The 15166-nt window shown below is 45.4% G+C and overlaps 1 protein-coding gene across 3 annotated transcripts in view; it reads left to right on the forward strand.

Annotated features, from left to right (window-relative positions):
- LOC102369425 (disks large homolog 1-like) overlaps positions 1-15166 on the forward strand; it is a 97486-nt gene that overhangs the window by 33226 nt on the left and 49094 nt on the right. Inside the window, exon 3 of one of the 3 annotated variants that reach the window (XR_325089.3) lies at positions 2659-3163. The exons of the other annotated variants lie outside the window; for them this stretch is intronic. The gene's annotated coding sequence lies outside the window, so the exon portion shown is untranslated. Of the gene's footprint in view, positions 1-2658; positions 3164-15166 lie in introns of those variants that run through there. 3 annotated transcript variants of the gene reach the window in all.

The raw sequence follows: 15166 nt of genomic DNA on the forward strand, positions 1-15166 counted from the left end.
CAAAGAAGAAGGCTTTCCTATTTAGACTGTTGACATTGTTCAGTTTATTTAATGAAGCCTGTCAGAAACAATATTTTAAAAGCAGAATTGTCATTGTCAAATAAAGATATAAAGGAAGTCAGATTCTTGTTTTGCAATTGTCTTTGTTTTTCTGCTTTATACCATGTTTTTGTGTAATTTGTATGTCAGTTGTAATGTGGCTTTCTAGATAATAGAGGCCAGTTGCTAAGGTATATGTAATGTATGTAGAGTTCAGTCTTTTTGCTGCAGAGGGTTGTAAGAGGCTTAGCACATACCAAGTAGAAATGCAGCATAAACACTGATAGTTGTGGCAGGATCAATCCAGTATGACTAATTAACATTTAAGTTTTTGAAATGGAAAAGTGTGTATGTGTGTGTATGTATATGTATAGGAAATTAACATTATTATGTGCAGAAACATAGGTGAAAGGATTTTACTGAAACTTTGGGGAATGGGAGATGGAGACTAAAGAATCATTTTCATATAGAGGTTAATCTTGGAAAATTTTGAACCTGAAGATCTTAGAAATTTGGATGTTTGTGGAAACAGAGTCTTATAGTCAGAGCTTATCTGGAATGGGATACAGCCAAGGGATAGAAATGACGGAGCAATGTGCTGAAATAGTGGGCGTGGTGGAAGGTGTATATGCATATGAGCAGCTGGATGTTATAGGGGCTAGAAAGGAGCATGTCCTAGCTTAAGGGCAGCTATAATGGATGCCTGAAAAGGAGGTGGAATTGTAGGGATGTGAAGAAAGGAAGGAGTCTTGGAGATGCTGGGTGCATCTACATGAGACATTTAGTCATGTCTACACATGCGGTGCTAGGCTGCAGGAAACTAATGAGCTCTGAAGCAGGATAGTACTTGTCATTTACCATGCAGCAGCACATGTGTAGATGCTGAGTTGGGATTAAATTATGGCTGGTCAGCCCAGTCAGGAGAGGGCCACACCTCTGTTGCCTAGCCTAAGGGTCGGCAAAGTCTATCCTGTGGGACAGAGCAGGCTGATTTCAGACTCTATTTCCCTGTAGCCCTGGAGGCTGGTCTCCGTGGAGACAATGGGAGCATGTGGCCATGACAGCATGGGTCCATGACAGCACCAGACCACAGAACCAAGACCCACTACCTGCATGTCCCTGCCTGTGGACCCTGTGCTCGTCGCAGGAGTATATGGGCAGTGATCTGAGTATGGGTTCTGTGGGCAAGGGCATGCAGGGAGCAGATCGTGGCTCTTCCCTGCCTCTGTCCCATGCTGTCACTGCCGCAAGATCCCAGCCCCAGCCCCAAAGCAGTTCCCATCCGGCTACATGCCCTGCCCATGTAGCCCCTGGCTGGTCTCCATGGAGACCCCGGGAACATGGGGCCATGACAGCACAGCACCAGGCCACAGCAGAGCCCCAGTTCTGTAGCCCCATGTTGTCATGCCCACATGCTCCTGGGGTCCCACGGAGACCAGCTGGGAGCTGGGGCTGCTGGGAAATGGAGTCTGGCTGCTGGCTGGATCTGCCATTTTGCCCATCCCTGGCCTAGTTATGTGGCTCAGCAGCTGCAGGAGCCTCATGGCCCAGCCAGCTCTTCCACTTCCTGACACAGCCACCCATTGCTTAGGCCTGACCTCTTGTACCCCCGCCAGCCTCGGGCTACCGCCCTGAACCCCAGGCCACATTGCTGCCTCCAGCTGGAGCCTGGGGCTGACCCCCTAACCCTCTGCCAGCCCAGAGCTGGCACTTGGGGAGCTACAGCCAGAGCCTGGAGATCCCCCTGGCTGCTGCAGGGGGGAAGAGCAGGGCAGGATCAGCCCTGGCCTAAACTGTTCCTTCTCAGCTCAATTTGCTGCTATCCCAGGCGTATGTGTAGATGCTGTACCCATGAGTAGTTTACTGTGGAGCAATTTGCTCCACAGTTATTCAGTTGCATTAATTGCACATGTAGATGTGGCCATCGAGAAGCAAGAACTGTAGGGACAGGAAGAAAGGAGGGAGCCTTGGAGAAATTGAGAATCAAGAATGGGCAAGATTTGGATGTGGTCTGGTGACAGCTGAGAGAGAAGAATCAGACCTAGCTTCTAGGTTGCAAGCTTGAAGGTAAGAAGGTAGGTGTTGCTGATGGGAGATAAAGAAGGAGACTATGGAAAAATTTGGGAGGGAAGATGAAGAGTTCAGTTTTGTTTAAAGTAATGACAAATTGACCAAGAGATGCCAGAGAGAAAAGATGAATTATGAGAAGGAATACAAAGGGCTAACTCATAGGCTAATGGTAAATTTGTGATGTTTTAGGCTGGCTGGATGAAATGGGGTGTAAAATAAAACATTGGAGGTGGTGGACAAGTGCATACTGACAAGTGTTGAAGGAAGAATCAAAGCAATAGGGAAAAAACTAAGATAGGATGGGTATCTCCATGGCTTGTAACTAGAATATATGCTATTTTCAATCCCATTCAAAAACCATTTGACAGGCCACAAAAAATCATTAGATCTGCTTAAAGATCATAAGATTTAATGAACAATCCATTTGGGGTTGTTTACAGTTGTCTTTTGTTTTCTGAAATCAATACCACAACTTTAAAGTGCACTGGGATTATATTTTTCACCTTTTCTCCGTAACCCTTCTGTCTGAAAATGTATTTTTTCATTTAGATGAAATCTGAGATTTCTGACATTCACAGGATGCTTGGAGCTGAGATTTCAGGACAAACACCAAATAGCATATGATAAAATCACAAAAATTGGCAACAATGAAGATGTGAGGATGGAGAGGAGGATTGACAATGGCTATTTTAAAGTGGCGGTGACCCAGTTGGCATGAAAAATGATTCTGAATCTCAAGTAAGAACAGTACTTAAGCAGCTGCTATGTGGGAGAGCTTCAGAGCAAAGGGCATGCTAAGGGAATTGCCGTACTGGGAGTTTTTCATCAGGAAAGAACAGTTGGCTGCTGTGTCTCCTCATACTCACTAAAGATATACCGTGGAACACTTGTTACCCTGCTTATGTGTCTGGTGTGCTTACTTGCTTGTATTGTTCTGTATAGTGATCCCTAATGATTTATTTAATAAATTTCATAGACATTATTTCTTCTTAAAAGTGTCCAGAGTAGGTGCTTACACCACCTCTGGGGGGAATTTGTTCTAGGCCTTGGTGGCTTAGACAGTAAAGAAGTTTTTCATTATGTCCAGCCTAAAATGGTTTTGCAGGAGTTTGACTGTTGGACCTTGTCATCCCTTGGGGTGCTCTGGTGAACAGGTGTTCCCCCAGATCTTGATGTACCCTTATGTACTGCCACCAGGTCACCCCTGAGCCTGTGCTTCTCCAGGCTGAACAGTCCCATAGCTTGCAGCCTCTCTTCCTAAGGCCTGTTCTCTTGCCCTCTGATCATGCACGTGGCTCTCCTATGGACTCGCTCAAGCTTCTCCATGTCCTTTTTGAATTGTGGAGCCCAGAATTAGCTGCATCCTCCAGCTGCAGCCTCACCAAGGCCAAGTACAGCAGGAGGATGCCATCCTGGTTCTTGCTTGAGATGCATCAGTAGATGCAAGGCATAGTTTTGTTTGCTTTGCCAGCTGTGGTATCACATTGGTGGCTCAAGTTCATCTGGTCAGTCATGACCCCCAAGTCTCTTTCGGTCATGGTGCTAGCGAGTGTAGCATTGCCGAGCCTATGAATGTGATGAGGGTTTTCTTTCCCGAGGTGGAGCACTTTGCATTTCTCCGTATTGAATGCCGTCAGGTTTTCGTCCACCCACCTTGCAAGCCTATTGAGGTCGGTCTGGAGCACCAGCCTGTCTTCAAGTGTGGACACGCTTCCCCGAAGTTTGGTGTCGTCAGTGAACTTAGCCAGTCTGCTTATGACACTAGTGTCCAGATTGTTTATGAAGATATTAGAGAGACATTAAATTTATCTCTAATTAAAAACATGATTGATGCCAGTTTCTTGATTTCAGATTATGCTATTCAGGATTTACATGAGTATCATTCCGTTGAATTCAGTGGAGAAAATCCAGATTTATCCAGCGTAAACAAAATCAGAATCTGGCTGCATGACATCAGGGTGTGCTAATGAAACTCTCTTGTCTAGGTCTGAATTGCTCATGTTTCTGAATACTGCATTTTCTCACATGCTCGCATCTTTTTTCAAAGATGCCCCGGAACATAATATACCCTTTGTTTTTGAAAGGCAGAATGAAGATAAAAAGATTTTTCCAGATTTATGGCTGCATAGAGCAGGGACAGAACCTAATCTTTAGTTGAGTTACCTTCCTTTTCCTGCTTAGGCTGTGAAGTAGGAGAGAGACCAGGAGCAGCTAGCAAACAGCAAAATTGTCTTAAGAAAGGTTAGGTTTATTAATGGCAGTTGTGATATCTTTTATTAGACCAACTGAATAATTGGTACAAAAAAGTTCTTTGCAACCTTTCAGTCACAAACACCCTTCATCAGGCATAGGGAGACTTGACTGGTCTTTGTGCCTGAAAGCTTGCAAGAACTTTTTACCAACTTTTCAGCTGGTCTAATAAAAGATATCACATCTACCCAAAGAACCTTGCCTGCCTGTTTCGTGATACCAACCTGGCTATAACCAACAACCCTGGCTTTTTTAATGGAATATCCAGACCGCTAAAATGGGGAGCTGGTTGTTACCACTTGTGGAGAACAATGATCCATTAAGTCAGTTGACTTCCTCAGCTTCCTGAATAGTAATACCACAGTTGATGCAGTGTGGAGTAGGAATCAAAGCAGGGTGTTTCTGTTCTAGGCAATAAATCAGCTTCCCCACTTACTACACCCTGCCCTGCCCCCCCCCCCCCCCCCCCCCAATTTGGGGGGATGATTTTGGGGGAAAAGGTGTATGTTGTATGTGAAAAAATAAGCTGTTTTCCCTTTGTAAAAGGAGTTAATGGAAATACCTCTTCCGTGGATTTCTACTCGTACCTCCAAGGGCCAAGAGAGAAGTCTTCTCTTAAAGCATATCTGAAAATGCTAAAATCCTAATTTGTTCCTTTCATATATTCTTTTTAACAAATGTTGAGGAAGACAATGATATGAAGTGAATAAATGTTATGTCTCATTCAGATGTGGTCCAGTGACATCTCTGATGACATGAGAGCCTGTCATTGTAAATCTCAAAGTCCTATTTTCTCAAATTGGCATCCTTCTCGCATTACAGCACAACAAGCTCCACAGAATTTACATTTAAATTCAAGGGCTGCTTTTGTTTTGCCTGAAGTTAGCTGCAGCTGCTTTCAGGCTTGAAGTTCAATTCTCTTAGCAAGCTAACTTTCATTTTTTGTCAAAGGAGGATTAAAGGTATAAGTGATAGATCTTCTGGATTGTTTTTTAAATTGTGTGATCTTGCTGAGTTTCAGTCTGGATTGCAGCCAGCTCGGAGCAGTGAATCTGCTCTCTTGCATCTTATGCAAGTTCTAAAAGATATCCAAGAAGTTATTTTCATTGAGAGAGATTGTCCCCTAGCCTTTCATATTTACATGCATGGAGACAGAAAAGAAATAAAGTCTTGACAATCTTGTGAGGCTTGCAGAAATTTCCAATAATTTCAAACTTTTTAATAAACATTGGCCAAGGCAAGGCTTTGCGAATATTTGTGTTCGGGGGAAGTTTGGATTAGTGTCTCAGCTTTCCATTTGATCACTTTCTCTAATGGGCTGAACCAAGAATCTAGATCTGAACACCAACAGATTTTGGATCCCAAATCTGGGTCTGTACTTTGACTCAGGACCCAGACACGCACAAGAATAGATTATAGGAGTGATACAACCTAGGCAAGGTATAATCATATATAATCCTCATATAAAATAATAATATCCTAATATAACATCCACTTAATGTTTTACCTCCTCTTAACTTACGTATGCTCACAACTACATGCTAGAATATTAATTGAGATTTTCTATATATATTTCACATTGTAATTGAAAAGACTGCATAGAAATTAAAGTGTCTGAATATCTTTGAGTGTCAATAATGTGCTAATAATTGACAAACTCACTTGGATTCAATATAATATAAAGAGTAAAAGCTGTTCACGCATTATTTTCTAAAATACTGTTTTTGCTGTATATACTATCTGTATAATTATAATGAATAAAAATGCAGTTGTAGCAGCTGTTGCTATATGGCTAGTGTCCCAGTACAAGGTTGCCATCTTTATCACATTAACCAGAGAGAGCCTCTTATTATTTGCTTTGTAATGAGAATCAGAGAGAAATTAAGTAATATTTTTAGATAATTCTACCTTACTTAGAATAAGATGCATGCCATTCTTCAAGCTGAGAGATTCTAAAGGGACACTAATAATAATGAGAGAGATTATTCTGAGTTAAGTAGTAAAAGATGAGATTTATGTCCTGCTAATGTAATTCTGACTTCAAGTAATAAAATGAAAGGAAAATGTTAATCTGAAGCAAGCTGTTGTATCAGTAATCCTCATGTCTAGATTTACCTCTAAAATAGCAGAGCTGATCTTTCTCTCTCTGCCTCTATATCTATATCTATATCCTATATCTATATCTGGCATCTATGGTAGATATAATTTCTTTTTAAGAACATTGTTGGCATTTTAAAATTGCCTGAAGTGTGTGTGTGTGTGTGTGTGTGTAATATGAAAGAGAGAGAATTGACATTGTCCTGTATCATTTCAGAGTAACTATGATGCCAATTTTTTTATGTAATGAACATTTCTTTTTAGAACATTTGGGATTTGATTTTGACTGAAACACTTTAACATTAGTGAATTATCTATATAGCTCTATATTTATATCTATATATATATCTATACTCTTTGTCTTCAGAAGCAATTATAAATATTGATTATGATCTTTTTTGAAAGAATTGGCTAAATTCATCCCTGGTATAACTCCATTGGCTCCTGGAATTACATTGCTGACTCGTGTTGAACTTGTGTTCCACTGTAAACCCTAGATCCTTTTCAGCAGTGCTAGTCCCAAGCCAGTTGTCTCCATTTTTTTTTTTAAATCCCCTATGTCTGACACCTTGTCTTCCTGGAATTTCATTTTGTTGTCTATAACCCAGGTCTCCAATTCATCAAGATCCTCTGAGTCTTAATCTAACATGTATTTGCAATCCTCCCCGTTTTCTGTTATTTGCAAATTTAATAAATATATCCTGGAGTCAGGAAAGATTCTTGTGAAATTCCTCTTGAGACCTCTTGCCCATCTGACATTGATCTATTAATATTTACCCTTTGCGCTCCTGGTTATTCAGCCAATTATGTATCCACTGTATCCACTTATTCTTAATTCTGTTTGTCCCACATGTCTGTGGTTTACTTATGAAAATGTCATGTGGACTTTGTTAGATTCTTACTCCAAGTATATTATATCAACCACATTCCTTTAATCCTCCAAACCAGTTACCGTATCAGAAAAGGAAATATAGTTGGTTTGGCATGATTTGTTCTTAACAAATCCAGTTGGCTGCTAGTGATCAGTCTTTTATCTTCCAGGTAATCACAGATAGAATGCTTTACAATTTCTGCAAGTAATTTCCCAGGCATTGCGTTCAGGAAGTAGAGAGAGTTGAACTGGAAATGGCAGAAAGGGAATGCCACTAAGGAAGTATACATAGAAGTAGCAGGAGCTCCAGATCCTCCTTTCCACCCTTTATTGATTGTTAGCTTTGCTCAGTTCTCTGGAATGTCACCTATCCTCCAGAGGTGTGGAAGATTTCCAGGATTTTTTCAGCTACTTCCTTCAACACCCTTGAATGAATTCCTTTGTACTCAGGAAATCCCGATATTAATATGCTCCATGGCAGCTAGGTATTATTATTTCTTCGGCAGGCATGCAGTGTGCATGCTTCTTGTAGTATTTGCTATAATGGGTAGAAAGGAAATAGAATTTTTGCAACATTGGTTATTTGTAGTCTGAACTCTGGACCAACAATGTGTGTGACTATGCCTCAGCTCTGGGGCTAGCTATAGGTTGAACTGATCATGTATAAGAGGCTATAGTTCTACAGACAAATCTGCCATATTCAAATCCCAGGGCCTGGCAAAGAAGAATTTAACACCAGCCTACTGGTGCCCAAATAATTTCAGGCAATGGAAGAATCACTCTGGGATGCTTCTTCAGATTGCAGCACTAAAATGGAAAATACGGGCACCATAGAGTAGCTACATGCCACAGCCTGTACACACATCTTTCTGTAGAGTTGTAGCGTGACTTTGTTTTTTCTTGGCTGTCACTGTGAATAAGTGTAAATCTCTTACAATGAAAAAAAAATGCAAATGAACTGTTTTGAGAGAACCTAGAGAAAACAATTTTTCCCTTTAAAGCAGTTTTCTTTCTCCTGTTAGCCACTTTTTAGATAGGAGCGATCTCCTTCTTTTCTCTAACCCCACATCCTGCCTGCCTTTAGGCTTTCCTCTTAGGCTTTTCCTCACTTACTTTTTGGAGGAATCCAACAGCAACACTGAGTACACAGTGGGAGTGTTTACACAAGATGTTTTACTGTGCAGTAGACTATGATGCTTTAATATGCAGTAGATTAGTCTACATGTGTGCTGCATTTACTGCACAGTAAATTAGTCTATTGAGAACATGTGTAGATAGCTGACTGGGAACAAATTGTTCCCCATCAGCCCAGGCAGCAAGGGGCAGAGGAACTTTCCCCTCCCCCCGGCAGCTGCCTCCCAGCCCTATGCCCTGATTGCTAAATTTGGGGGCAGGGCTGGAAAGCAGGTGCTGGAGGAAGGGACAGTTTCCTAGCCCCATCCCCACCATCTGTTGACTGGGGCTGGGAGGCAGCTGCCTGCCCCAGAAGCAGGACAGTTTCCTCACCTGCAGCCTGGGCCTGACCCCAGTGCCCCCTGCCAGCCTGGGGCTGGCACCTGGGGGAGCCTGGAGCTCCCCCTGGCTGCTATAAGGGGGCAGAGCTGGGGAGGAGTAGCCCTGCACTGAATTGCTCCCATTGGGAGCAAATTTTCTTCCAATGGGTGCATGTGTAGACATGCTGTCAGGGAAAGCCTACTGTGCAGTAAGTGTACAGTGCTTTAATAGTATTTGTAGACGTGCCCAGTGAGAAAAAAACACAGAAACATTCTTCACACTAACTTTCACAAGCATGTAATGTGAAAGGTTTAGGAATTTCCAACTGAATAGACATGGTTTCTTTCCACATATCCTACCTTGTGAGGTTATACACTAATAATCTTTTGTGTGGTAGGTGATACTTTGCCAGTAAGCAACTGACTTACAATATTACTTTTATAAATACAAGTTTGGAAGAGAAATGTGCTTGAAAATAAATAATTTTGCTATGTTTAAATCTAGATAACTAAGATCTTCCTCTAAAAAACAGCTAAGAGTGACATCTTGTGGTAACATTTTTTAAAAATATTGCTATAAATATTAATTTGCTTAATTTTACTTCTCTATATCAACAGTAGAAGTCATGCCATTTCAGAATTATCTGAATTACTAGGGGCTGTCACAGTTATAGAAGGGGACAAAATATCACATGCAATATATGGTATCATAAAATACGTTATTGCAGTGTTGTGCAACTGTCAGCCTGCAAATGAGTAAGTTGCAGCCCCTGGGCTCCTGCTCAGCTGCTCTTCCCCCCAACATTGCTCTGGCTGAAACCACAGCCAGAGTCTCTGGGCTCCCACTTCTTCCCTTCAGCTTTTGCTGGTTGCCCCTGCCAAAAGGGGAGGGTGTAACATGGAACTGTGTGGTCCAAGGAGCTCCAGGTGATTCTGGGGTTATGTGCAGGGTTCAGTCCAGCGGGTGGTGATATGTGTGGTGTAGCAGTGGGAGAGGAGGAGCACCTGCAAGGGTGAGCTGTATAATGGGGTGGAGGAGAGCACCTGTGTGTGGGCACATTGTGCAGTAGTGGTGCGGGGCATGGGTATATGCAGTACAGTGGTGGTGTGGCGGAGATTCTGCAGTGCAACAGTGGGAAGGAGCTCCTGTGTGGTGCAGCATGGGGGAAAGTCTCTGTGGCATGTGGCTAGGGGGGCCCATGGATCACCCTGATCTTGTCCCTGGCTGTAAAGAAGTTGGACAGCCCTGAATTACTGGATAGGCCATGTTAGAGGTGTGTTATTTCTCTACTGCTATTGTACTTAGATAGCCCATGCATCCCTTTGAAAAATCTCAAGGCCCAGTGACTTTAATACCACGCCAAGTTTATTTTTATGCTATCTTAGCATTATACAGTCTCCTGGAATTGTTCAGACTTCAATATGAGTTTTATTTAGTCCCAACGCTAAGCCACATTGATTCACACTAATACTTCTGTGGAAATATAAGGACCTGCATATTAGGGCTGTGTGAAATGGCTGTGTTTCATTTTGGTTTTGGATTCAGCATTTCAGAGGGACAGTGATTCATTTTGGTGTTTTGGGTTGCTGTCCCATTTTGTTTTGGCCAAAACTGTTTCAGAATTTTGACGTTGTTTTGGTGTTTCGGCCTTAGGCTATAATGGGAGATCACAAAACTGCCTATAACATTGTTGTTTCTTGCTTGATTCAGATGAAACTTGCAGGGATGTTAGCCCCTTCTGATGCTGCAAAGTCTGCCAAGTTTCAAGGAGATAGGTGCAGGGGTTTCTGGGAAACTGCACCTTAACTGCTCAAAGCAAAACTTGTGTCACGTGTGTGTGTGTGTGTGTGTGTGTGTGTGTAGACAGAGTGGGATGAAAATTGCAGGGATGCTAGCCCTTTTGATGCTGTGAAGCCTGCCAGGTTTCAAGGAGATAGGTATAGGGGTTTCTGGGAAACAGTACCTCAAACTGTTCAAAGCAAAACTGATGACATATGACTTTGTGTGTGTTAAGATGCAGCGGGATGAAAATTGTAGGGATGCTAGCCCCTGTTCTCACCCTCACAAATCTACTGCAACCAGTAAGCCTCAGGCCAGATCTTACAGGTCTGGGCTTTCCCCAGCCAGGACTGTGTGGTGGCTGGAGGTTATCAGGTGCCTCCTATCCTTTCACCAGGGAGGTTTGTGGTCCTGGCATTTCCTGGGGCTACGCCGCCGGGAGCCCCACCCAGGCCTCCCTACCCTGGCAGGGTGCAGTTTTAGGTCATGCCCAGGATGTTGCAGGGCCTACTCCTCCTGATATAGCCCCAGCCCTTATACCTCCAGGTTCTTCCTGGCACAGGAGCTCAGCAGGGAGATGTTCTTCCCCTGCTGGCTGGTGAGAGACTAAACTGCTGCCTCCAGCTCTGAGAGTGGGGCATTATATGGCCTCATTAGCTCCTGTCCTACCACATACATAGCCCCTCGTGTGGGCATGAGTCCTGCTAGGTTTCAGGCAGAGTGGTGCAGGGATTTCTGTGAAACTGCACCTCAAACTGCTGAAAGCAAAACTCCTGTCATGCATGTGTGGGTTAAGGGGTGTAGGTTGTAGCCGTGTTGGTCTAAGGACATAACCCAGACAAAGTTCTTAGGGTCAATCTGATATCTTTTATTAGACCAACTGAATAGTTGGAGAAATTCTTCTTTGCAAGCTTTTGGGTTTAAAAACCCTTTGTCAGGCTGAGGAAGCATCTAGTTGGTGTGCATGTGCTCTTCCTGGATGGAAGGAATAGTAAAGAAGCCAGTAGCTGGCATGCAATGCAGGGAAGGAAGCCAGTCAGTGAAAATGGAAATGGAGGAGTCAGGAGGTGAGAGACAGGCTGAGCAGTGGGAGATTGGAGACAGAGTGGTTTTCTTGTGAGAAATGTGCCCCCACAAGTAGTTGGGTATTCTTGTCTGCGCAGTTTGTAGGGGTACTGGAGATATGTTGGCAGGTTTCGCATGTCTTGTCATGGCATGGTCTGAATCCATTCTGTGCATTTTGGGCTATAGGAAGTTGGTTTCTGGTGATGAGGTTAGCGAGGTTCAGTGCTTGTTTGAATTTACAAACCACTTTTCACAGATGGGCCTATCCATAACTGCAGATGCTTCCTCAGCCTGATGAAGGGTTTTAAACCTGAAAGCCTATGCCTTGCAGATGGGATCCCAGGAAGCTAAGCTCACCTGGAGCCTCACAACTCCACTGCAACCAGCAAGCCTCAGGCCTCAAAGATCTTAGAGGTCTGGGCTTTCCCTAGCCAGGACTCTGCATGCATGTGGTGGCTGGAGGTTATAAGGAGCCTCCTACCTGCCTTTCACCAGGGAGATCTTCAGTCCTGGCATTTCTTGGGGGTTCTGCACCACTGGCAGCCCCACCAGGCCTCCCAGCTCTGGCAGGGTGCAGATTTAGGTCATGTCCAGGACCTGGGGACTCCTTCCCTAGAGTCCCAGCCCATACCTCCAAGTTCATACTGGCATGGGAGCTCAGCAGGTAGATGTTCTTCCCCTGCTGGCTGGTGATGCAGTGAGTGTCACCTCCAGCTCTGAGAGCGGGGCATTAAATGGTTTGAATAAAAAAAAGGGGAAATAGGTGCGGATGGAGTGAGGAGGGTGGCACTCACTCTGTCTGCATGTAGAGCTCAGGGAACCGCAGCAGTGGGAGGTTCACCTTGAGAAACACCAGCTGCTCCACCAAACCAGGATCCAAGGAGGTGAGGTGAGGTGACACACCATCCCCAGCAATGCTGAACACCCTCTCACCTGAAACTCTTGTCGGTGGACAGGTGTTCCTGGGCAACCATGGCCAGATCCTGCCACATCTGGCTGCGGGTTGCCCAGCAGGCCAAGGGGTCGCAGTCCAGCGGCCCCATGTCCTTGCCAAGACATGTATCCACCCAGGCCTCTGTGCTAACTGCCTGAGGCTGCTGCATATGCTCCCTTTCACTCTCAGGTCGCACATGGCTGCCAGCATGTGGACTGCAGCGGATCCAGTCATTTCTCAGCTGCTTCACCAGTGCCTGCACCTCTGGCAGCTTGCCCCAGCCAGTAACATCGATCCCCTGGAACTTCTCCATTTGGTTCTCAAGTTCACTCACTATGGGGATCACCTGGCTAAGTGGGGCATCACCAATGCTTATGGTGTTGGCAGCCTCAAGGAATGACTTGAGGACCACCAAGAACTGGGAGATGGTATCCCACTCTGTTTTGGTAAGCGGGCTACTGATTCCAATCTCCCCGAGCATGGCCATCGCATGGATGGGCTTCTGTTGCTCCACCAGCCTTTCCAGCATGAGGTACGTGGAGTTCCACCGAGTCTTCACATCTTGGATGATTTCGTGCTGTGGGGCACTCAGCTCTGCCTGTTTGTCCTGTAGCATCTTGCCCCGCTTGATGCTTCGGTGGAAGTAGCCTGCCACCTTCCTGTATTTTGAAATGAGCTGGCCAGTTGTGACAGTGCCGTCACCAGCAGTCCTATCGCCCTCCAAGGCGTCCCTGACTATGAGGTGGAACTCGTATGCCACACAGCGGATGCTAACAAAGTTGGCATCATGGACCACCTTGACCATATTGGCCCTGTTGTCGGTGACCATGAACCCATGGGTGAGCTTGCCGTGCCCGACGAGCCACCCCTGCACCATGCGGTTCATGGCCACCATGATCTCCATTGTTGTGTGGGACTTATCCAGCACCTCAGCTTAAAGGAAAGCCCACTGACAGCCTGACTGATGACACCAGTGCCCTGTGAGGGAGAGGTAGGCATGATCTCCACCCCAGCAGCTACAGATGTTGGAGGTAAAGTACAAGGCTGTCTGCGGACCTTCCTTGCGCAGCTCCTCCCTCAAGTACTCCCTGCATTCCTCATACAGGGAGGTCACCACCATCCTGCTCAAGATGATGCATGCGGCCACTTGATAGGATGGGGCCACAAGCACCATGAGCCACCTGAACCCTGGCTGCTCAACTAGGGAGAAGGGCTAGCCATCCAGAGCAAGCATCTCCCCGATGCTCTGGGTGATCTTGCTTGCCTTTGCAATGCACCTCCCTTTCTGTCCACCTTTGCCCCACTGTTCCAGGGTGGCCTGCCTCTGCTTCTTGGGCTTTGAAGCAAGAGGGGGACTTTCTTTTGGGCATACTTCCACTGGTACCAGGCTGGTGCCTGCAGAGATGCATCAGCATCCCCGTGGTGCTGAAGTATTTCACTTCCTTGCCCCGGCTGCTCTTACATTGGCAGTATAGGCAGATAGCATATGTAGGATCATCTGCCACCTCAAAATGATCCCACACCACACTACCCCCTCGCTTCTGGGGTGCAGGTGTGGATGGTGCCTGATCCCCTTTCTTAGGAGGCAGAGGCACAACAACAGGAGGAGCTGACTCAGCTGAGCTGCTTGTCTCCACATCCTCAATGGCAGCCTCCTCTGAACTGCCTTCCGGGGAAGGATACCTGGCTCTAGGGGAATGTGGAGGGAGTGGAGCACAAGCTCAAATTCCTCCTCAGTCCCCAGAATTTCTTCTGCTAGGGCACTCAGGTCCCTTGCTTCCAGATCCAGCTCTTCCTCTGGCACTAGAAGGCTCAAGCTGGAAACTGAAATGGGGGTGGAGGAGACTGTCATGCTGGTGCTGCTTGTCATGCTGGTGGTTATTATTATGTCGGGTGTTATTGGACGGGGTGCAGATGCAGGCACTGATCCCACCTTCTTGCTGCCACTAGCATCAGAAGCCTCATGCCTGCTAGTGCTAGGAAAGAGGGTGTGTCTAAGTTTGGGGGAGGGGGAACTTACAGCTCTCCCTCTACCCCCTCTGGCATCCCTGCCAGAAGACCTGGCACCTGCCTTTCCATTACGCTTCATATTTTGTGTGCTAAAAAAAAGTGTGTGTGTGTGTATATAATGTATGCGTTGTGCTTTCCTGCAGTGCACAGTGATGAGACACAGCCAGTCAAAGCACTGCTTTCTTTTTGTTGTGGGGGGTGGGGCAGGGAATAAGAAGAACAAATAACAGGATTTTGGGGGAAGAAAGAGTTGCAAGGGATAACAATGGGGAGTGGGGGTAGGCAAGAGTAAACGGGAAAAGATTGGCTACAACTGGGTAGGAAGGCACTACCAAACTGCAAGCTTACAAATGCTGCTTTCTACTGCTGCTTCTGTTACACAGACAGCTGCAAAATGGTAGAGAGCACTTCACAAACAGCCAGTTATGGTGCTTCTCTGTCCCTCCCCCAGAGCACTGGGATTGGAAGGGACCACAGATCATTGTCACTGGCCAGCTACAGATGTCAATATCAGAGCATTCCTTCCCAACCTCAACTCCCTCCCTCTTCTTAGTTTC

Source organism: Alligator sinensis, unplaced genomic scaffold, assembly GCF_000455745.1.
Source record: "Alligator sinensis unplaced genomic scaffold, ASM45574v1 scaffold716_1, whole genome shotgun sequence".
Classification (NCBI taxonomy): Eukaryota; Metazoa; Chordata; order Crocodylia; family Alligatoridae; genus Alligator; species Alligator sinensis.